Raw genomic sequence first — 22,472 nt, 5'->3', positions numbered from 1 at the left:
GTGGATTTATCCTCAAACAGCCTCTCCCAAATAACAGCCTCCAAATCCTGCCTAATCTGGTTGTAGTTAGTCTTCCCCCAATTTAGCACCTTTCACCCAAGGACAACACTCGTCCTTTTCCATGAGCATCCGAAAGCTGTTGGAATTGTGGCCACTGTTCGCCACATGTTCCCCCACTGCAACTTTGATGACCTGACCAGGCTCGTTCCCTAATACTAGGTCCAGTGTAGTCCCCTCTCTAGTCGGACTATCCACATATTTTTCCAAAAAACCTTCTTGGACACACTTAACAAATTCCGCACCACCCGGACCCCTAGCCCTAAGGGATTTCCAGTCAATATAAGGAAAATTAAAGTCTCCCACTACAACAATACTATTATTCCTACATCTATCCAGAATCTGTTCTTCAACTTCCTGTGGGCTGTTGGGAGGCCTGTAGTACACCCCTATCATAGTGAGTGCCCCCTTCCTGTTTCTGAACTGTACCCACAGTGCCTCGTTACATAATTTTTCCATGGTGTCCTCCCTCTGTACAGCTGTACTATGTTCCTTAACAGCATTGCAACTCCCCCACCTCTTTCACCTTCCTCCCTGTCTCACCGAAAACACCAATATCTTGGAATATTTAGCTGTCAGTCCTGTCCCTTTGTTAACCAAGGGTCCGTTACAGTAAACCACATCCAAGTTTCGCACGTGAATCAAGGCTTTAAGTTCATCTGTCTTACCTGTTATGCTCCGTGCATTGAAGCAGTGATGCACTATCAATTACGACGAGACGAGAGTAGAGTGTAATCGAGGCTTTATTAAGCCTAGATGTGTAGCCTCCTGCAGCTGCTGCCAAAATGGCTGCAGCTCAGTGAGCACACACATTTATACTCCGCCTACTGGGCGGAGCCAGCAGGCAGGGATCTACCCCCGCACCTGGAGTACAGAAGCCTTACCGTATTACATCTCATGTATGTGATATATACAACAGTGGTGACTACCACATTCACCCCCTGTTAAAAAGAGTCCAGCAGGGGTGGTGGAAAAACTATTTACATGCATTTTAAGGTTAACATTTTGGGGAAAGTTCACAAATTCAGCTGATCGGGTGCCTTGAACCTCCGTTGTGAGCGCCGCAGTCCCGGTGGCGATGCAGACGCCGGCTCGGTCGCCGGTGACTCCGGGAGCGTGCAGACCTCATCTTCACCTCCGGGTGGGACCAAGGGGAGGATGGATCGTCCTGGAGCAGGGGCTGTGGTGAGGTGCGCTGGGGGGAGGAAGGGTGGCGCCGGGGCAGAGGGGGGGGGGGGGGGGGGGGTGGGGAACCTGCTGGTGCCAAGTCCCTGAGGGAGACTGTGTCTTGGCGGCTGTCGGGGTAGGCGTACTGCGGGTTTGCATGGAGTAGCTGCACCCTCTCGACCAACAGGCCCGTCTTGTGGAACCGCACGTACTTGCGGAGAACTGGTACTGGAGCTGCCAGCCACGTTGGGAGCAAAACCCCGAAGTTGGACTCCCTGGGAAGGCAAGTAGATGTTCATGGGGAGTTGCATTAGTCGCAGTGCAAAGTAGCGATCGCATGGAGTGAAGGGCGTCGGGGAGGACCTCTTGCCAGCAGGAGACCAGGAGACTTTTGGACCATAGGGCCAGCTGGACGGCCTTCCAGACCGTCCCATTCTCCCACTCCACCTGCCTGTTTCCCCGGGGGTTGTAGCTGGTCGTCCTGCTCGAGGTGATGCCCTTGCTGGGTAGGTACTGACGCAGCTCATCGCTTATAAAGGAGGATCCCCGGTCGCTATGAATGTAGGCGGGGAAACCGAACAGGGCGAAGGTGGTGTTGAGGGCTTTGATGATGGCGGCAGACGTCATATCGGGGCATGGGACGGCGAAGGGGAATCTGGAATATTCGTCGACCATGTTAAGGAAGTACATGTTTTGGTCGGTGGAGGGGAGGGGCCCTTTGAAATCCACGCTGAGGCGTTCAAAGGGGCGGGAGGCCTTCACCAGGCACGCACAGTCTGGCCAGTAGAAGTGCGGTTTGCACTCTGCACAGACCTGGCAGTCTCTGGTGATAGCCCTGACCTCCTCAATGGAGCAGGGCAGATTGCGGGCCTTTATGAAGTGAAAGAACCGGGTGACCACTGGGTGACAGAGAGCGTTGTGTGGGGTCCGGAGTCGGTCCACTTGTGCGCTGACACACGTACCTCGGGATAGGGCATCGGAGGGCTCGTTGAGCTTACTGGGGTGATACAAAATCTCGTAATTGTAGGTGGAGAGCTCGATCCTCCACCTCAAGATTTTAGCATTTTTGATCTTGCCCTGCTGTGTGTTATTGAACATGAAGGCAACCGACCATTGGTCAGTGAGGAGAGTGAATCTCACAAGCACAGGGGCAGCAGGGTAGCATGGTGGTTAGCATAAATGCTTCACAGCTCCAGGGTCCCAGGTTCGATTCCCGGCTGGGTCACTGTCTGTGTGGAGTCTGCACGTCCTCCCCCTGTGTGCGTGGGTTTCCTCCGGGTGCTCCGGTTTCCTCCCACAGTCCAAAGATGTGCGGGTTAGGTGGATTGGCCATGCTAAATTGCCCGTAGTGTCCTAATAAAAGTAAGGTTAAGGGGGGGGGTTGTTGGGTTACGGGTATAGGGTGGATACGTGGGTTTGAGTAGGGTGATCATGGCTCGGCACAACATTGAGGGCTGAAGGGCCTGTTCTGTGCTGTACTGTTCTATGTCTATGTCACATACACTCCAAACCTCCACTCCCACTGAGTTCGACCTCCCCCAACCTACCCTTCCTCTTAGCCAGCCTGACCCTGGTACCATGCTTATCCTTAGTCTCTACACTTGCTGACTCCCTGATGGGAATGTCCTGATTCCCACCCCCCTGCCAAATTAGTTTGCGATGGTTTTAAAGTCACGATCTATTTAGTACTGTGTACAGAGTGGTACCCTTTGCCTTTAATTGATTATTTATTTGCTGTATTGACTGGAGGCCAGTATTTTAGTAAAGTTGACCTAAGTCACGTTTATCTCCAAATAAATGTGGATCCAGATTCACAGCAATTTTTGATAACCATGACACACAATGGGCTGTTGAGATATAAAAGACTCCATTTGGCATCACGCCCACACGTGCGTTGTTCCAATGTGCCATGGATCAAATTCGAAGTGGACTAGAAGGAGCCGAGTGCTACTTAGATGAGAATAAAAAGATAAATGTGAATTTTTCAAATTTTCTATTTGATACCTGAGGCACGTTACAGATGTAGAGGGACTACAAAAATTGCATTCAAAACTAAAAGCCATAACTGAGGCACCTGCATCTCATAAGAACGTAAGAACTAGGAGCAGGAAATGGACATCTGGCCCCTCGAGCCTGCTCCGCCATTCAATGAGATCATGGCTGATCTTTTGAGGACTCAACTTCACTTTCCGGACCGAACACCATACCCTTAATCCCTTTATTCTTCAAAAAACTATCTATCTTTATCTTAAAAACATTTAATGAAGGAGCCTCAACTGCTTCATTGGGCAAGGAATTCCATAGTTTCACAACCCTTTGGGTGAAAAAGTTCCTCCTAAACTCAGTCCGAAATCTACTTCCCCTTATTTTGAGGCTATGCCCCCTAGTTCTGCTTTCACCCGCCAGTGGAAACAACCTGCCCACATCTATCCTATCTATTCTCTTCATAATTTTATATGTTTCTATAAGATCTCCCCTCATCCTTCTAAATTCCAACGAGTACAGTCCCAGTCTACTCAACCTCTCCTCATAATCCAACCCCTTCAGCTCTGGGATTAACCTAGTGAATCTCCTCTGCACACCCTCTAGTGCCAGTATGTCCTCTCTCAGGTAAGGAGACCAAAACAGAACACAATACTCCAGGTGTGGCCTCACTAACACCTTATACAATTGCAGCATAACCTCCCTCGTCTTAAACTCCATCCCTCTGGCAATGAAGGACAAAATTTCATTCACCTTCTTAATCACCTGTTGCACCTGTAAACCAACTTTTTGCGACTCATGCACTAGCACACCCAGGTCTCTCTGCACAGCAGCATGTTTTAATATTTTATCATTTAAATAATAATCCCTTTTGCTGTTATTCCTACCAAAATGGATAACCTCACATTTGTAAATGACAATTGACAATAGTTTCATGATCATCGTTAGACTTTTAATTCCAGATTTTAATTGAATTCAAATTTCACCATCTGCCGTGGTGGAATTTGAACTCTGGTCTCCAGAGGATTAGCCTGAATTTCTGGATTACTAATCCAGTGATAATACCACTATGCCACTGCAAATTATCAAAAGATAAATCAACTTTGATCACTTTTGGATTTATTCAACTATTATGGAAGGTTTGTCCCAAATAGCAACTTTTCTCAAGCCTTTGCACAATTTATTGTGTCAAAACAGGAAATAGGTGGATCAGTGCGAGAAGGCTTTCATATGAGCTAAAGATGCACAATTAGTCAGAAATCCTGATGTACTTTGATCTGAGGTTACCAATGCAACTGGCTTGCGATACATTACCTTATGAGGTGGGAGCTGTGGTTTTTCACACAATGTCCAATGGTGAAGAGAAGCCAATAGTGTTTACATCAAGATCCTTGCATAAAGCAGGAATGAACTATGCACAGTTAGGCAAGGAAGGTCTAGGCATCATTTTTAGAAATAGAAACATTTTCACCAATATCCATATGGGACCTCTGACAACGATACTTAAATTGCACACCGGTATTCCATCTCTAGCAGTGAGATGGGCATTGTTGCTGTCAGCACATACATACATGATACAATCTTGTCAATCAAATCTCCATGGGAGCGCTAATAGACTCTCTAGATTACCTTTACCTAATGACTCGTCAATGAAGAGTTCAAGTGGTAATATTTTCTATTTCAAAGATGTTAATGACATTCCTGTAACTGCAGGACAAGTGAATAAGGATATCAGAAATAATCCACTACTGTCACAAGTTATGGACATGATACTTCATGGCAAAACCGTGGGTACAAATCCAGAGTTGAAGCCGTATGCTACAAGAAGACTCAAACTATCTGTACAGGTTGATTGACTCCTCTGGGAAATAAGGGTCATTATTCCACCATTGTTAAGGAAACGTGTGCTAAATCAACTTCATGAAGGTCATTTTGAGATAGTGAGGATCAAGAAGATAGCCAGAAGCTATTTTTGGTGGGCAAGGCTCAATAGCAAAATCGAGGTGAAGGTGTTCGGCTCTGCAAAGATTCAAAACTTGCCATCTCTAGTGCCATTGTGCCCATAGGAATAACCAGAAGGGCCATGGCAAAGAGTTCATAGAGATTATGCCGGTTCATTCGAAGGGCGAATGTTTTTCATTGTGGCAGTCACATACTCAAAATGGTCTGAAGCCGCCATTATGAAGACAATTGAAAGACTGGGTGAGTTTTGCAAGATTCTGTTACCCTGAATAACTTGTTGGCAACAATGGGCCACAGTTCATTTCGCAAGAATTCACAACTTATCTGAAGGAGAATGGAATCCAACAGACAGGATCCGCTCCTTATCATCCTGCCACAAATGGGCTGGCTGAAAGGTTTGTTCAGACAATGAAACATTCATTGAAGGTGACTCGTGAGCAAGGATCATTGTCAAAATAACTGAGCCCTTCCTGATGACATGACATTCCATGATGAATACAGCACATTCGACAAGCCAAAGTTCTCTGACATTATTCATGATGAAACATCAGTTACACGGGGTGTTTGATCTGCTGAAGCCTCCTAAGACAATAGAAATTGTTGAGAGGAAAAGATAAAGTCAGGTTTTGAGATATGAGAGCAGGGCTAAACACCAAGGGCGGGATGCTCCATTTCTGAGACTAAGTGTTGACACCAACGGAGAATCCGTTGACTTTTATGACAGACAAACTAGCGCTGGACCGACTCTGCTCCCATTGAGGGGCTAGCACTGGTGCCACATTGAACACCATCAATTCCACTGAAAATTGGTGCGGGATATGCCGGGTCTGTGATTTTGTCTTTTTGGCTCTTTTATCTTTCATGTATTTGAATTATGCATCAATTTCCTTCAGCACATGTTGTTTTGGTTCCAGGGGGTTGTTTCGGTTCTTGTGTGGCACTACTAGAAACTGACATTTGTACATGCAATCAGCAACTCCACCAAACTGTTTAACTTGGGCTGTATTCATGTACCAGCTGGGGAAAGGTTTTTTTTCTCCCCTTTTTCCTCTTTTTTTGTGTGTGAAGGAAGAAAAATTGTGTTTTCAAAAAAAAAAATTCAGATTGATGAAGGACAGGAGGGTGGAAGGGGAGAGAAAAGAAAAGAAGGAAAAAACAATAAGCCGCTAAAGGATGCGAAGAGCAGGGTCGAAGAAAGGAGGAAATGCGGGTTTGCCGCTGAATGAGAGGACGAGCAAAAGTGCTGATGGGAAGGCGGAAGCCGAACCGCAAGGCGGGGTCGCACTACTTACAGTGGAGAAGATGACCGAGGTGATGGTGGTGGAGCTGGAAAAGCAGTTTGCGAGGCCCATGGAGGCCTTGAGAAAGGAGATGGCGGTCGCATTGAAGTCATTGGTGGAGGAGGCAATTGCCCCTGTGAGGGTGGCGGGGGCAAAGGCATCGGCCGAGGTGAGAGAGCAGGGCGAGAAGATGAAGGAAATGGAGGAGGCCGTGTCACAGCACAGCGACCAGGTCACCTCGATGGGGGATGAGCTGCGGAGGGTGGTGGAGGCCAACAGAGGACTCCGAGCAAAGCTCGAAGGCTTGGAGAACCGCTCAAGGCGGCACAATTTGAGAATTGTGGGCTTGCCCGAAGGGACAGAGGGCCCAAGGCCAACACAATACTTCACTAAGAAGTTGGCGGAGCTGATGGGGGAGGCTGAGGTCCCCTCCCGGTATGAACTAGACCGAGCTCATCGGTCATTAAGGCCGAAGCCCAAAGTGAACAAGCCGCCAAGAGCAATAATTATCTGCTTTCATAAATTCTGCATGAAGGAGAAGGTATTAAACTGGGCAAAGCAGACGCGTGAGGTGCTGTGGGATGGTACTGCGGTTCGGATCTACCAGGACTTGACGGTGGAGTTGGCAAAAGGACGAGCGGCGTTTGAGTGAATGAAGGCGGCATTGTACAAGAAGGGGGTGCGATTTGGTATGGTGTACCTGGCGAAGTTGAGGGTAACGTATCAAACCAAAGACTTTTATTTTGAGACAGCGGAGGCGGCTGAGGCGTTCATGAGGGCCGAAGGCTTGGGACAGACGTGAGGAACGGAACTGGAAGAGAGACTGTGGACTGTGTTTGAGCAGCTAGAAAATGTATAAATGCTACAACGTTTTTTTAATGATGTGTATTGTAATTTACTTCTCTTTGCATTGTTACAGAGTTCAAGTTAATTATTGATTGGGTTGATTGGCGTTCTGTGTTGCGATGGTTAAATCTTATGTTAGTGAATTGTATGGTTTGAATTGTTGGTTTTGCTTTTTCTCTTCTTTCTCTGGGACTGGGTGGAAGGGGAGGATATATCTTGGCAGGGGAGCCACCCGCCCTAGCTCACTAAAGTCAGCTAGTGAACGGAGGTGAGGTGAGAGGAGAGCAGAGGACGTTGGAGCCTGAATAGCAGGCTTCAATGGGCCTACGAGGCGAGCGAGGGGGAGGGGAAGGGATTGATGCTGGGAGATGTTTTTTCAGGGTGAAATGTTCTTGGGAGGAGGGGAAGGGGTTCGATGTTAACAATGGACAGGGGCGGGTCAGGCTTATGGGGCAGGGCCCGGTGGTATGATGGTGATGGATAAGAAAGGTGGGGTGAGTGAGAGACCCCCAGTAAGGATAGTCACGTGGAACGTGAGAGGGCTAGGAGGTCCGGCCAAGGGGTCAAGGCTGCTTGCGCATCTTAAAAGTTTGAAAATCGATGTGGCAATGCTGCAGGAGACTCACTTGAGGGTGAAGGACCAGGTGAGACTTAAAAAGGGATTTGATAGAAAGGCTCAAGGGGTAGCGGTGTTGGTCAGCAAAAGGGCACACTTCCAGATGGAGACGGTGGTGGCAGATCAGGGGGCTGGATATGTGATTGTGACATGGGTGCTGGAGGGGAAATTGGTGGCGCTGTTAAGTGTATATGGTCCCAATTGGGACGATGTGGGATTCGCGAGGAAGGTGTTTGGGGCCATTCCCGACTTGGACACACATGAACTGATTGTGGGAGGGGACTGGAACTTGGTGCAGGAGCCAAGGTTGGACAGATCACGGCAGCGATCGCTGGTCCCATCGGGGGGGCGAAGACGCTGGCTGGGCTAATGGTGGAAATGGGAGGGGTGGACCCTTGGAGGTTCCTGCACCCAAGGGAACGGGAGTACTCTTTTTTCTCAGCAGTCCATAAGGTACACTCACGGATCAACTTTTTTGTGGTGGGAAAGGCTTTACTGGCTGGGGGTCAAGGGGTCGGAATACTCGGCAATTGCAGTGTCACATCATGCTCCGCATTGGGTGGATATGGTGCTGGAGAAGGGGGTAGCGCAGAGGCCGGGGTGGAAACTGGATGTGGGGCTTTTGGGGAACCAATTGTTCTGTGAGAAAATTGAAAAGGTAATTAAGGAATATGTAGGTTTCAACTGTACGGGTGAGGTGTCGAAGGCAGTTGTCTGGGAGGCCCTAAAGACGGTGGTGAAGTGTGAGGTAATTTTGTTTAAGGCCAGGGTGGACAAAGAGGAGAGGTTGGAGCGGCAGAGGGTAATAGATGAGATGTTGGAGGTAGATAGGAGTTATGCAGAAGATGGGGACCCAGTGAAGCTGGAAAAGAGGAAGGAACTAAGGCGAGCTTTGACCGACTATCTACCAGGAAGGCGGTGTGCCAACTGAGATGAGCAAGGGGTGCAGTTTATGAACATGGAGATAAGGCAGGGTGTCTGTTAGCGGGTCAGCTCCGGAGGGAAGCAGCGGCAAGGGAAATTCTTCAGATGAGGGATAGGGCAGGAAAGTTGGTGGTGGTTCCGGAGCTGATTAACAAGGTCTTGAGGAGTTTTATGAGAGGTTGTACAGTTCAAGCCACCGTGACCAAGACCGTGAGATGCAGGAATTTCTAAATGGGTTGGAGTACCCGAGGTTAGGGGTAGGGGACAGAGCTACATTAGTAGGAGCAATTGTGGAGCAGGAGATAAAGGATGCGATTGGGAGGATGCAGCCGGGGAAGGTGGCAGGGCCGGATGGGTTTCCGGTGGAATATTATTAAAAAATTCAAGGATAAGTTGGCACCCCTGATGGTGGGGATGTTTGAAGAGGCGATAGGGAAGGGGGTGTTGCCACAAACCTTGGGGCAGGCATCGATTTCACTGTTGCTAAAAAAAGATAAGGATCCGACGGAGTGTGGGTCGTATAGGCCCATATCACTTCTGAATGTGGACACAAAAGAATTGGCGAAGGTACTGGCGGGTAGGCTGGAGGAGTGCCTCCCGAAGGTGATAGGTGAAGATCAGACGGGGTTCGTGAGAGGGAGGCAGCTTTTTTTGAACATTAGGAGGGTATTGAACGTCGTAATGGCACCGGCGGAAGGGAAAGAAACAGAGGTGGTTGTGGCATTGGACGCCGAGAAGGCGTTTGACCGGGTAGAATGGGGGTGCCTGATGGCAGTTCTGGAGCGGTTTGGGATTGGACCAAGATTTGTGAACTGGGTAAAGCTATTATAGAGGGAGCCGAAGGCGAGTATCCGGACAAACACCATCAGCTTGAGATACTTTTCTCTCCACCGTGGGACGAGACAGGGATATCCTATGTCCCCCCTGCTGTTTGGACTTGCGACTGAGTCGTCGGCCATCGTATTAAGAAGTTCAGGAGCATGGAAAGGAATAGTGCGGGGGGATAGAGCATAGGGTGTCCTTATATGCCGACGACTTGCTGCTGTATGTGTCGGAACCGAGTGCATCGCTAGGAGGGATGTTGGAGTTACTGCGAGTATTTGGGTCTTTCTCAGGGTACAAGATGAACCTGGACAAGAGTCAGTATTTTGTGGTGTCTCGGCCATGGGTGGGGGCAGGAATGTGGGGGCTGCCATTCCGTAGGGCAGGGACTCACTTTAGGTATCTGGGGGTGCAGGTTGCCCGGGAGTGGGGGAGGCTTCGCAGGTGCAGCTTCACTAGTTTGGTGGGGAGAGTGAAAGCTGATCTGGCAAGGTGGGATGGTCTCCCTCTGTCACTGGCTGGTCTGGTACAGGTGGTTAAAATGAATGTGTTGCCGTGATTTCTGTTTATTTTTCAATGCTTACCGATTTTCCTGCCAAAGTCTTTCTTCAGGGAGATTGAGGGAAGGATTACCTCGTTCATATGGGGACGGGAGGTGGCCAGAGTGAGAAAGGTGCTGCTACAGAGGGGAAGGCAGGCAGGGGATTTGGGTCTCCCGAACCTGGGCGGCGAATGTGGGAAGATGTGGAGCTGGGTCAGAGGGGTTGATTCCCAGTGGGTCAGAATGGAGGAGAGTTTGTGCAGGGGTCAGGACTGAAAGCACTAGCAACAGCGCCGCTCCCGATAGCTCCGGGGAAATACTCAGGGAGTCCGGTAATAATAGCCTCATTGAAAATTTGGAGGCAGTTTCGCCAACACTTCGGGTTGGGGGCAGGGTCAAGGGAAATGCCGATTCAGGAGAAGCACAGATTTGAGCCAGGGAAGTGGGATGGAAGTTTTCGGAAATGGGAAGAGAAGGGGATTAAGACGCTAAAAGATTTGTTTCTTAGGGGTTGGCTTGCAGGATTGAGGGAGCTGGAAGCGAAGTACGGGCTGGAGCAGGGAGAAATGTTTAGATACATGCAGGTTCGAGATTTTGCCAGGAAGGAGATACAGAGCTTCCCGGAGGAACCGGCCTCCACATTGCTGGAGGAGGTGCTGATGACAAGGTGACTGGGGAAGGGGGTAGTGTTTGTGGTGTACGGAGCTATTTTTGAAGACGATAAGGCACCACTGGAAGGGATCAAAGCAAAGTGGGAGGAAGAGTTGGGAGAGGCTATAGAGGAGGGGCTCTGGCGTTAGGTGCTCCAGAGAGTAAATGCCTCCACCTCATGTGCGAGGTTGGGGCTGATACAGCTGAAGGTGGTATACAGAGCACACCTCATGAGGGCGAGGATGAGCCGATTCTTTGAAGGAGTAGAAGATGTGTGTGAACGTTGTGGGGGGGGGGGGGGGGCCTCTAATCACATTCATATGTTTTGGGCCTGTCCAAAGCTAGAGGAGTACTGGAAGGAGGTGTTTAGGGTAATTTCCAAGGTGGTGCATGTGTAACTGGACCCGGGTCCCCAGGAGGCCATATTCGGTGTGTCGGACCAGCCAGGGCTGGAAACGGGTGCGGAGGCAGATATCATAGCCTTCGCCTCGTTGATCGCCCGAAGGCGGATCCTGCTGGGATGGAGAGCGGCCTCTCCACCCTGTGCCCTGGCGTGGTGAGGGGACCTGTTGGAATACTTGACCCTTGAGAAGGTTAAGTTTGAACTGAGGGGAAGCTCGGAGGAGTTCTACAAGTCATCGGCACTATTTATTATGCACTTTCAAGAATTGGATAACATCGAACATTAGTTGGGGGGGGGGATGGGTGAGAGGGTTGACGGGAGGGGGCTGTGTGTATTAAGGGTGACTATGGGTAATCCCTGATTCCTTTTTGTCATTTGTTTATGTAAACATGCGGGCTTTTGTTTGGGAGTTGGTGGGAGGATGGGATCATTGTTATTGTTATGGGGATTGACATACCTGTTGCTGATTATTGTTTATTGTTGGTGGGTGTAAATTCGGGAGAAAATGTGAAAAAGGAGAATAAAACATTTTTTTTTTTTAAATTCAGTACCAGCTATCTTTCCACTGCTTATTCTAAAATAATTCCAATGCAGTTTTCTGTAAGAAAAATAATTGGCCCCAGGGCCCGGTTAATCAAAGGCATATTACAAAGGCTGTCATAGATGGTCAGTTCTTTACCGTCAATGAATCGTGTCTGGTTTTACAACAAGCTAACAGAGAATGATTTAACTCTCAAATCTGACCAGGGCTTTGCAGAAGTTACTTTAAGCTGCACCCAATGTTCAGCTTCCAATTGGTTATTAATAACTGTTTTGTTGAAAGGATTTTGTCCTGAAAATATTTTGAAATGCAATTCAGTTACTTTTTTTAATGATATTTTTATTAGAGTTTTATAATATTTTACAAGTAATGCAACAAAAGTTTCAAAGCACAACTGGTACAGTACAGATTAAGTATTTCTGCAAATGTTAGCGCTAAGCAAAGCAGGATAAATTCAGGTCAACAGCCCCTAAGAACTAGTGCCTCCATGTTTCCATTGGATCAATCACAAAAATTGGGGTGATAGAGGATAAGGCCATGTAAACATGATTATAAACATGATAGGATAACATACCAAGATGTACACCCAAATGTATAGTGAGATCACGACTTGCAATATGATTCATGGCGAACCTTGTTGGAGCAATTCAGACAAAGCAGAGCCTATAAATCTGAGATAGGGGTTCCATACTTTACGGAATGTATCAGATTTAGAATGAATCACAAACATCAGGAATTCCATAGGGATACACTATTTAATCCAGTTTTGAATCAAAGGATACTTGTCACTGATCTAGGAGTGGAGGATACTTTCACGAGTGACAAAGGTTAGGACGTTGTAGCCTTTTTTCATTAACGTAAACAATTCTTCTGTCTGGAAGTTCCAGAATTAGGAACAAATGATCAAATTCTAAGGTCCTGTCAAATATTCTCCTCAGCTCCTTAACTACACTAGACCAATAGGATTGAATATTGATTCAGATTCATACCAGTGTATATAATCACTCTATACTACCAGGCACTTTAGGCACAATGGGGATATAGCAAGGTCAAACCTGTGCCTCAGACCCAGTGTAATATGCACGTTGTACAGTTTCTTGAATTGGGTGCTCATTCTGTTGCATACCAAAATGTTATTGGCATAATACCATTCACTGCCCCATGTCTCCTCATCAATATTAGTTGCCAAGTCTCTTTCCCAAGACTGCAAGATACCCAATGTACTTGCACAGGATCTAGAACATAAGGCATCTGTTTATGCTCTGCAGAAATCAGGATTTGTTCGATCAGGAAATAGAAGAGTCAAGACGCCAAGTTGTCATGTTAAGGATAAAGTCTCTAATTGCAAATACTTAAAGGAGTGGTTCAGAATGTCAGACTGTTGGCATAGCTGCTTAATGGAAGTACCGCTGAACATATCTCCCAGCCTACAAATGCCTCTATCTCTCCAAATATTGAATCCATGGTCCATAAGACTTGCTGGGAAGTCTGGGTTGCCCAGAATGGGAGAGAGAGTTGAAGTCAGTTTAGGTCTCCCTTGTAATTGACAGACTGTCCTCCATGCTTGAAGAGTATTAATAATAATAGGATTTTCACACCTAGCAGAACCCAATTTAAAGTTGCTGTAAATTAACAAGACCTGCAAAGGGGAAGCCGACTGGTCTGCTTCAATATGGAGCCAAATGGAGGCGGGGTCCTTTCTAACCCTATCCGTCATAAACCTAAGATGAGAGGCTAATTGGTGCAATCTAATATTTAGGACCCACAAACTCCCCCTTAGAACCTGTGGACTGCAACTTGGAGAACTATAGGCTTCTTTTTGTTCCATATGAATGAGCTGATCACTCTATTGATTTCCTTTAAGACTCTAGCAGACAATAAGTTTGGCAATATCTGCAAGGGATACAGCAGTCTAAGTAAAACATTCACCTTCATCAAATCAATCCTATCCAGCCACAATATTGGGAGCGAGTCAGGTCCCACCGAATTGATGCAATTAATGGAGGGAAATTGGCCCATATAGTTGTTTGAAAAGAGGGATAAGTACAACACCCAAGTAAGTAAATCCTGACAGGGTCTATTTGAAAGTAAAATTAACAAGAGGGGGTGGTCCCCTCGGCTCTCTCACCGGCATGGACTCAGACTTTGTAAAATTGATCTTATAACCGTAGCTAAGTCTATCTACCTATCAACAGTAGCAGGAAGTGAAATATCCGTCATCCACACAAATAACAGCACAATATCAAAATAAAGTGTGATCTAATGCCGCCTTTCCCCACAACACAGCTCAGATATCAAGGGATCTTGCCTAATAAGTTCTGTCAAAGGCTCTATGGCCAAAGCAAACACAAAAGAGAATCGGGGGCAGCACCGCTTAGTCCTCCTCTGAAGGCCCATATTCTCAGATCTATTACCATTCATAAGCATAACCGCCAAAGGCCTATCATACAGCACCTGAATCCACTTAACATGTTAATCCATCAGCCCAAATCTCTGCAATGTATAAATCAAATAATTCCATTCCACCCTTTCAAAAGCTTTCTCCACATCCAGGGAGATAACTAATCCATCCAATGCCCACTTTTCAAAAACCGGGATCACTTTCAATAGCCTTCTAACATGATTGCTGTAGAACTGACCCTTTATGAACACCGCCTGGTCCCCCCTGATGATTGTCAGAACTCCCTTCAAACATCATGCCAACACTTTAGATAATAATTTCAAAAGTGAGATTGGCCTATTGGAAGCATATCCTTCCGGTTTCCTGCCTGCCTTCAAAATCAGGGAAATATTCGCTTCCCGGAACGTCGGTGGCAACAGACCTGCCTCAAAAGAATGACAATGCTAACCAACTAGTGGATCTATTAACAGGTCCTTAAATTCCCTGTGAAACTCACGCCCAAAACCATGTGGCCCAGGGGCTTTGCTTGACGGAAACTTCCTGATGGCCACCGCCACCTCATTTTTGGAGATAAGGGTATTAAGGGCCAAACTGAAGCTGCAGGAATCAGGAGGGAAGAGAAACGCTCCATATGTGTCAACACATCAGCAGACTGGCTGGACTTAATTAATTCAGCTTACAAATCCCTGAATGCCCTATTAATGTCCTTAGTTTTCATTAACCTATTACCCCTTGAGTCACACAAAGAGGGGATAGCCCTAGAGTCAGCCCTCTTCTTAGTCAAAAAGGCCAAATATTTACTTGGATGTTAGACTTCTCTCAGCCCGATATGTCAGCAAGGAACCTAGGGCCACTCGAGTTGCATTAACCTCCCTTAGCAACTGCCTGCTGGGATTCATTCTATATTCAACCTCCACTTCAGCCAACCTAACCTCCAACTGGCGCTGACTATCCAGCATTCTCCTTCTTTTGTTGACTGTTAAAATATAGCCAACCCCCTAGCATAAGCCTCACAGCTCTTCCACAAAGAGAGGGTCACATCCAAAGCTCAATAAAAAAGCTCACGCTCAACAGCTTCTTCTCCACAGCTACAAGACTCCTAAACGACTCCCCTTCGGACTGATCTGTTCCCTGTAAGAACACTATTCACGACGCCCTATGCAGCAGCTCTTGCTCATGTATTTGCTTTGTTTGATCCCTTGTTCCGCACTGTAACCAATCACTGTTTGTCGATGTACCATTTGTCAATGTTCTCTGTTGATTATTCTTGTGTCTACTATGTATGTACTGTGTACGTTCCCTCAGCCGCAGAAAAATACTTTTCACTGTACTTTGGTACATGTGACAATAAACCAAATCAAATCAATGAAACAAAAATAAAAAAGCTTTTCAATAAAAAAATTCAAACTCCTTCTAAATACAGAGTAAATGATTTATCCCCAAGCAAGGAGGCATCAAAACGCGATGACTAAGATCGAGGGGTCAACCCCTTGAGTAAGGACTCTATGTAAACAGGAGCATGGTCAAAGATTACGATGCTACCCATAGAGCAGGATACCAAATGTAGGATTGCTCTCGCACAAAGGCATAATAAATTCTGTTATATCATTGATGAGTGGCTGACAAAAATGTAACTTCTTTATCTCGAGGATGTGAGCGGCACGGTGGCACAGTGGTTAGCACTGCTGTCTTCGGCGCTGAGAGACTCCTGCTACAGGTCGAAAACAAAACAAAGCAAACCTCCCCCCACCTTAACTTTAAGTGTTCTTTGTCATTCAAAGATAATGCTGTAACAAGGCTATGTCCACTTTCCCCTTCTTCAGAAAAGATCCTGGCATGGATAAAGGATTGGTTGACTGGCAGAAGGCAGACAGTGGGGGTAAAGGGGTCCTTTTCAGGATGGCAGCCGATGACTAGTGGTGTTCCACAGGAGTAAGTGTTGGGACCACAGCTATTCACGACATACATTATTGATCTGGAAGAAGGAACTGGTGCATGTTTGCTACGTTTGCAGATGATACAAAGATATGTAGAGAGACAGGTTGTGTTGAAGAAGCAGGGAGGCTGTAGGAGGATCTGCAGAGGCTAGAAGAGTGGGCGAAGTAGTGGAAGATGGAATACAATGTGGAAAAGTGTGAGGTTATGCATTTTAGTTGGAAGAATAGGTGCATGGACTATTTTCTGAATGGGAAAAGGCTTCGGAAATCAGAAGCACAAAGGGCCTTAAGAATCCTAGTTTCGGATTCTCTTAAGGTTAACATGCAGGCTCAGCTGGCAGTTAGGAAGGCAAATTCAATGTTAGCATTCATGTCAAGAGGACAAGAATACATGAGGAGGAATGTACTGTTGAGGCTGTCCAAGGCTCTGGTCAGACCACATTTTTTTTCTTCTATAAATTTAGAGTACCCAATTCATTTCTTCCAAGTAGAGGGCAATTTAGTGTGGCCAGTCCATCTAGCCTGCACATCTTTAGGTTATGGGGGTGAAACACATGAAAAATGGGGATAATGTGCAAAGCCCACATGGACAGTGATCCAGAGCCAGGATCGAACCTGGGACCTTGGTGCCGTTTGGCTGCAGTGCTAACCACTGTGTCACCGTGCTGCCCGAGGTCAGATCCCATTTGGAATACTGTGAGCAGTTTTGGACCCTGTACCTGAGGAAAAATGCACTGGCCTTGGAAAGGACCCACAGGCGATTCACAAAAATAATCCCTGGAATGAAGTATTTGTCATATGAGGAGCAGTTGAGGATTTGGTGTCTGTACTCGATGGAGTTTAGTAGGATATTGGCTTATCTCATTGAAACTTACAGAATACTGACATATGAGGCCAAGATAGAGTGAATGTGAAGAAGATGTTTCCACCAGTAGGAGCAACTAAACCCAGAGATCACAGCCTCAGATCCTTTAAAAAAGAGATGAGGAGGAATTTCTTCAGCCAGAGGCTGGTGAATCTGTGGAAAGCATTGCCGCAGAAAGCTATGGAGTCCATGTCACTGAGAGTGTTTAAGACAGTGATGGATAGGTTCTTGATTAATACGGGAATTGGGAGTTACAGGGAGACGGCAGGAGAATGGGGATGAGAAAAATATCAGCCATGATTGAATGGTGGAGTACACTCGATGGGCAAAATCTTTTCTGCTCCAATGCCTAATGGGCTTTTAGATAGAGGGTCTTTTTCCTTTTGATTGGATTATGAATTCCCCTACATTCTAGAAACATTGTTTATAATTAGTTTCTGCAAATCGTACAGACCACGGGAAGGAAAATAGGATAAGATTTTCACGCCACCTCCAGGTGTGTGCCAAAACATACCTCTCCCCTCTCAAGTCGCACAGGAAGCACCATAATGTCCTTATAATGTCCTTTTCTTGGATAACAAACCTGTCTGTATTATTGCAGGATCCAGTCAACATCTTACAAACGCCAACACAACAAATAATACCAAACAAATCACGACCACAATAGTTCTAAGGGGACATTCGTCAGCGCAAGCAAGGACCCGTAAGGCTAACCCTATGGCCATACCATCATTATCATCAGGAAATACTCCTCAAAAGAAAGGAGAATAACAAAAACAACTAGTGAATGGGAGCCAAATGTCCCTCCCGCATCTTGAACCAACCTATGAAGAACTAAACCTTCACCTTCCACCCATTGCCCGGAAATATCCCCTGCTGCCTGGGGAAAGCGGGCAGCATAATCAAAGACCCCTCCCACGTGGCTTATTCACTGTTCCAACTCCTTTTATCGGGCAGGAGGTACAAAAGTCTGAGAACACGCACAAATAAACTCAAAACAATTTCTTCCCTGCTGTTACCAGACTCTTATACTCTAATGGACTGACCTCATTAACACTACACCCCTGTATGCTTCACCCGATACCGGAGTCTATGTAGTTACATTGTGTATCTTGTGTTGCCTTATTATGTATTTTCTTATATTTTATTTTCTTGTCATTTACTTAATGATCTGTTGAGCTGCTCACAGAAAATACCTTGGTACACGTGACAATAAACAAAATCCAAAATCCAAATCGCGCTCCTCGATTCTGTCATGATTAAAGAGAGGTTCCCAAACAGCGAGCATTACCATCATAAAGATACAGATGGGAAGAAAAGGTGACAGATAATTGGCACATGGCACAGCTACCACAAATATAAGTCCCTGAGATTCTCAAGGATAAGACATTCATTACAGTGCTCAAATGTTAGCACCTCCCAATAAGCAGGATATCAGATAATATAAAATCAGATACAAAACAGTATGATAGGAAGAAAGTCCCAATTTACGAAGGCCAAGGCAGTAGTCAGATTATTGAAAGATGAGTCGTCAGATATCACTCTCAAGTTTGCAGGATAAAACAGGACAGAATTCATTCCAATTGCCTCGAGCTGTTTCCGAACTTCATCGAAGCCTCTACACTTCTGCTGTGTTGCTGCCGGGAACTCCTGACTCATGGAGCCAGGTCCCCCGATGCCTCACCTCTTCCAGAACCTTCTGGTGATCTTTGAAGTTGTGAAAGCGAATTGTTATAGGCTTAGGATGTTGATTGCCTCGTGGCCTCAAAGACAGGCTACGATGTGCCCTTTCAATTTGAAATGCCCAGCCTTCACATCCAGCTTAAGGAACTGTGGTAGCCAGCTCTCAAAATACTTGACAGGCGTCTTATCCTTCACTCCTTCTGGCAGACCAACAGCGCGGCAGATCCTTCTTCCAGCTCCGGTTCTCCAGGATTTCTGACTTACCACATATCTGGGCCGAGGTTCTCAATTCTGCGGCCGAATTCTGACGCCAGCGTGAAAAGTGGCGCGAGCCACTCAGGTGTCAACGGGCCTCACCTGACAGCTATTCACCCCTTCCCAGGGGGCTAGTATGGTGCCGGAGTGGCCTCCGCAGCTCCAGCACCCAAAAGCCGGCGCGCTGCAGCCCGGCGCGAGTCCGCGCAAGCGCATAGGTTCCCGTCTCCACGCCGGCCCCCGGGCAATATGGCAGACCCCTGTAGGGCCCCGGTGTGGAGGAACATAGCCCCAACAGAAATAGCCCGCTCGCCGATCGAGGGCCACCGTGGTGGCCCCCCTGGGCATGGATCACCCCGCCCCCAACCAGGACAGCCCCGCTGACAGAACTTCCAGGTCCCGCCATGTGGGACCATGAGTAACCCACGTCGGCAGGACTTAGCTGAACCCGGCGGGCACTCGGCCCGTTGAGGCCCGGAGATTCACTGGGGGGGGGGGGGGGGGGGGGGGGCCTGCTTTCAGCGGCCCCTGACTGGCGCGGCAGCGATCCCGCAGGCGCCCGAAAATCAGCGCCGGAAAATCGGCGAGCCGGCTTCGGGGCAGCATGGCGTGATTCTCGCACCACCCTGGTGATTCTCCGACCCGGCGCGGGGTCTGAGAATTCCGGCCCTGGTTTTCCAAAGATTGAATGCGAGCTTCAGCTGAGGAAGCAACAATTTCGACTTTCAGGGTTCTTTCCTCCCTTTCATTGAGCCTTTTATTAGTAACCTGAAGGTGGGTCTCATGAGCACTCAGATTCTGCGTTAACAAGCCGAGTCTGTCATCTATTACTCTGATAACGTTCTCAGTCATCATTTGCAGAGCGTCAGAAAGTGCTTGAACAAGAGACCGCTCGAGGATCAGATCGCCATATTGAGAAGGCAGCTCCACTCACCCATTGAATGCAAGCTCCCTGTTATCACCGAATTTCTTGGAATTCCTTGGCATTTTTCTGCAACACTTATCCAAAAATCTACTAGGGACATACTGCTGAATATTAACTCCCAGATTAGGCAAACATGTGCCGCGCAAACAGGATAAAAGAAGGATTATAAAAAGTGTAGCGCCAGAGTCCGTGGAAAAGCTGCTAATCCCGGCCCGGATCGCGTGGTCCCCAATTCAGTTACTCTAAAGACAACTAAAAATACCAATAATTCCAAGCGGTAGCAGTGGACTAACGAGCGGCGCATATTAAGTGAGCGATTCATGGTGATTCCCAGGCACAATGGACACAACAGTTAACTGCAATCGCTACATTCTATGGAAGGTCAGACATCCCGGCGCCAGTGGAGTCTGAGACAAAGGACACCAATAAGGTGGAAGGAACCGCCCGGTGATCGAGGAACAGCCCCGTTATTGGGGAAATTCAAATCAATAGATTGGGAAAAGACCCAATCGATTGCAGGTTTAGAGAGGGTCCGCCCAGAAGGACGCAAAGCCCCTGGGACCTATAAAAGTCAGGTCCCAGGACTGATTCTTTCTTGTTGACCAGCCGGCCCTCCCAGCAGAACACCTTTGCAGCAGAAGACCTTGAGAAGGAGAGGCCTGGTCAGCAGCCGCCATCAAGTAAGTGTCATACAACGCACGCTACGAGAGTAGACACTCCTGACCCCTTTAGTCCACACCAACTGGAAGCCTGCGGATCCAGGACAAAGCAAGAGGCCATTGTTCCCTGATCCGGCAGTTCCCTTATTCCAGATAAGTATTGTCCTGTTAGTGGTAGGATTAGCCTAGTCTTGTAGTTTTATACGCATTATTAGTAGATAACTATTATAATAAACGTGTCTTGTTTGAACTTACTAACTGGTGTATTGAGTTATTGGTCTGAACTTGAACTTGAATCTTGTGGCAGTATCTTAACGATACCTGGCGACTCAAGAGCTAAGGAATAAAACAGAGCCAAATTGAGTGTAAAGTACACTCACCCAGAACGAGCAACACTGGGCAAAACTGGCCTTCCAAATCACTTCCTCTGAAATGGTGCTGAGTCCTTTGAACTGGAACAAATCCAACATTGCTTTTCAAAATTAAAATTAAAATTAAAAAGGTACATGAAGAGAATTTTATTGTCACTCAGTTGTTGTGATCTGGAATGGTATTGCCTGAAAGAGTAGATGATGAAGATTGAACAAGAATCTTCAAAGGGTAATTCTACATATACCTGAAGGGGAACATATTGCAGGATTATGGTTAAATGACAGAGGAATGAGACTGATAGGGCAGATTTTTAAAAGAGCTGGCACAGGCAAGCTGATTTGAATAGCCTCCTAATGTGTTGTATCCTTCGATAAATGCCAGAGACCTTCTAGCTGGCTATTGCATGAATTATTGCATTGTTATACGCGAGTGCCACACTGCCGGAGGGGCTAGTATTTTGGATGAGAAGTTAACTTAATTTCATGCCACAGGTGGGTGATGAAGACCAGATGCCCCGGCACTGCCTGCAGGCACCCAGAGAAGACCATTAACTGGGGAAAATGTGGGTTCCTATGTTTTCCTTGTACAGAACAAAGGAAAACGCCTCCTCCTTGTGGACCAACTGGATTCTCATCAGCTTTACTTGGCGAGACGCCTGTAGCAAGTTTCCCACTCAAGAGTGACTTCAAATGCCATCAGGCTGCTTTGCCCATCCAGATTCCCAAAATTGCATTCATTAATGAAGTTCCCACTGGAATTCGTCAAAACCAGTGGGAGTTAATTCATAGATCAACAGAAACAAAGCAGGAAATGGAGATGCTCCATCTTCGTTGCTCCTCACTCCCTTTTTACAGTTTTGTCTTAGGTTTAGGGTCCAGAGGGGAGTTTGTTTAGGTTTTGTCTGTTATACTAATAATGCATAGACAGTTATCCATAAAAACTATTCTGTTTATTTACAGATCTAAGTACATCTCAGTACTCTACAGGAGGTTGTACATCTGTTGCCCACCACATTTCAGCCTCTTAGCTATGTGACATTGATCACAGTTACAATAGCATTATGTGCTCCTGGTGTTAGTCCTGTACTCTATGGGCGCATTTTAACGGCTGTGTGCACCCAGTGCGAATCTGTGCACTCTGGTTAAATCGCGGGAGAGGCCAAAATTGGGATCTGCGCTGAGCTCCTTTCGGTTTGTGGGTTCCGGATCCCACCCAGACATGGCGAGACACTAATTGTCATCAATTAACAGCAATCTCCATCTCATTAGCGATATGGACACCCTATCTAACGGCTTCTCAGTAGCTAACCGGCTCCCCAGCGAGAGGTCACGCAGGCGCCTTTAGCACTCCATTTAAAAATGGGAACCTAGTGCAATGGCTGCAGAACATGTCCCAGCCTCAGGTGGGTATAGCCGACGCTCTGCGGAGAATGTTCCGGTCACTGGGGACATGTCCCAGTCACAGAGGGACATCGCTGAGGGTGTCAAAACCCCATGCTGCGGACATTGGGAAGCCACCAGGGCTGGCATTGCCAGATGAGGCAGGGGAAGTCGGGGTTTGATCCAGTTGCTCCTCCCTCCCA

This window comes from Scyliorhinus canicula, chromosome 10, assembly GCF_902713615.1.
Source record: "Scyliorhinus canicula chromosome 10, sScyCan1.1, whole genome shotgun sequence".
Classification (NCBI taxonomy): domain Eukaryota; kingdom Metazoa; phylum Chordata; class Chondrichthyes; order Carcharhiniformes; family Scyliorhinidae; genus Scyliorhinus; species Scyliorhinus canicula.
The sequence above is the reverse complement of the archived record's forward strand: the minus strand, read 5'-3'. Positions refer to the sequence as shown.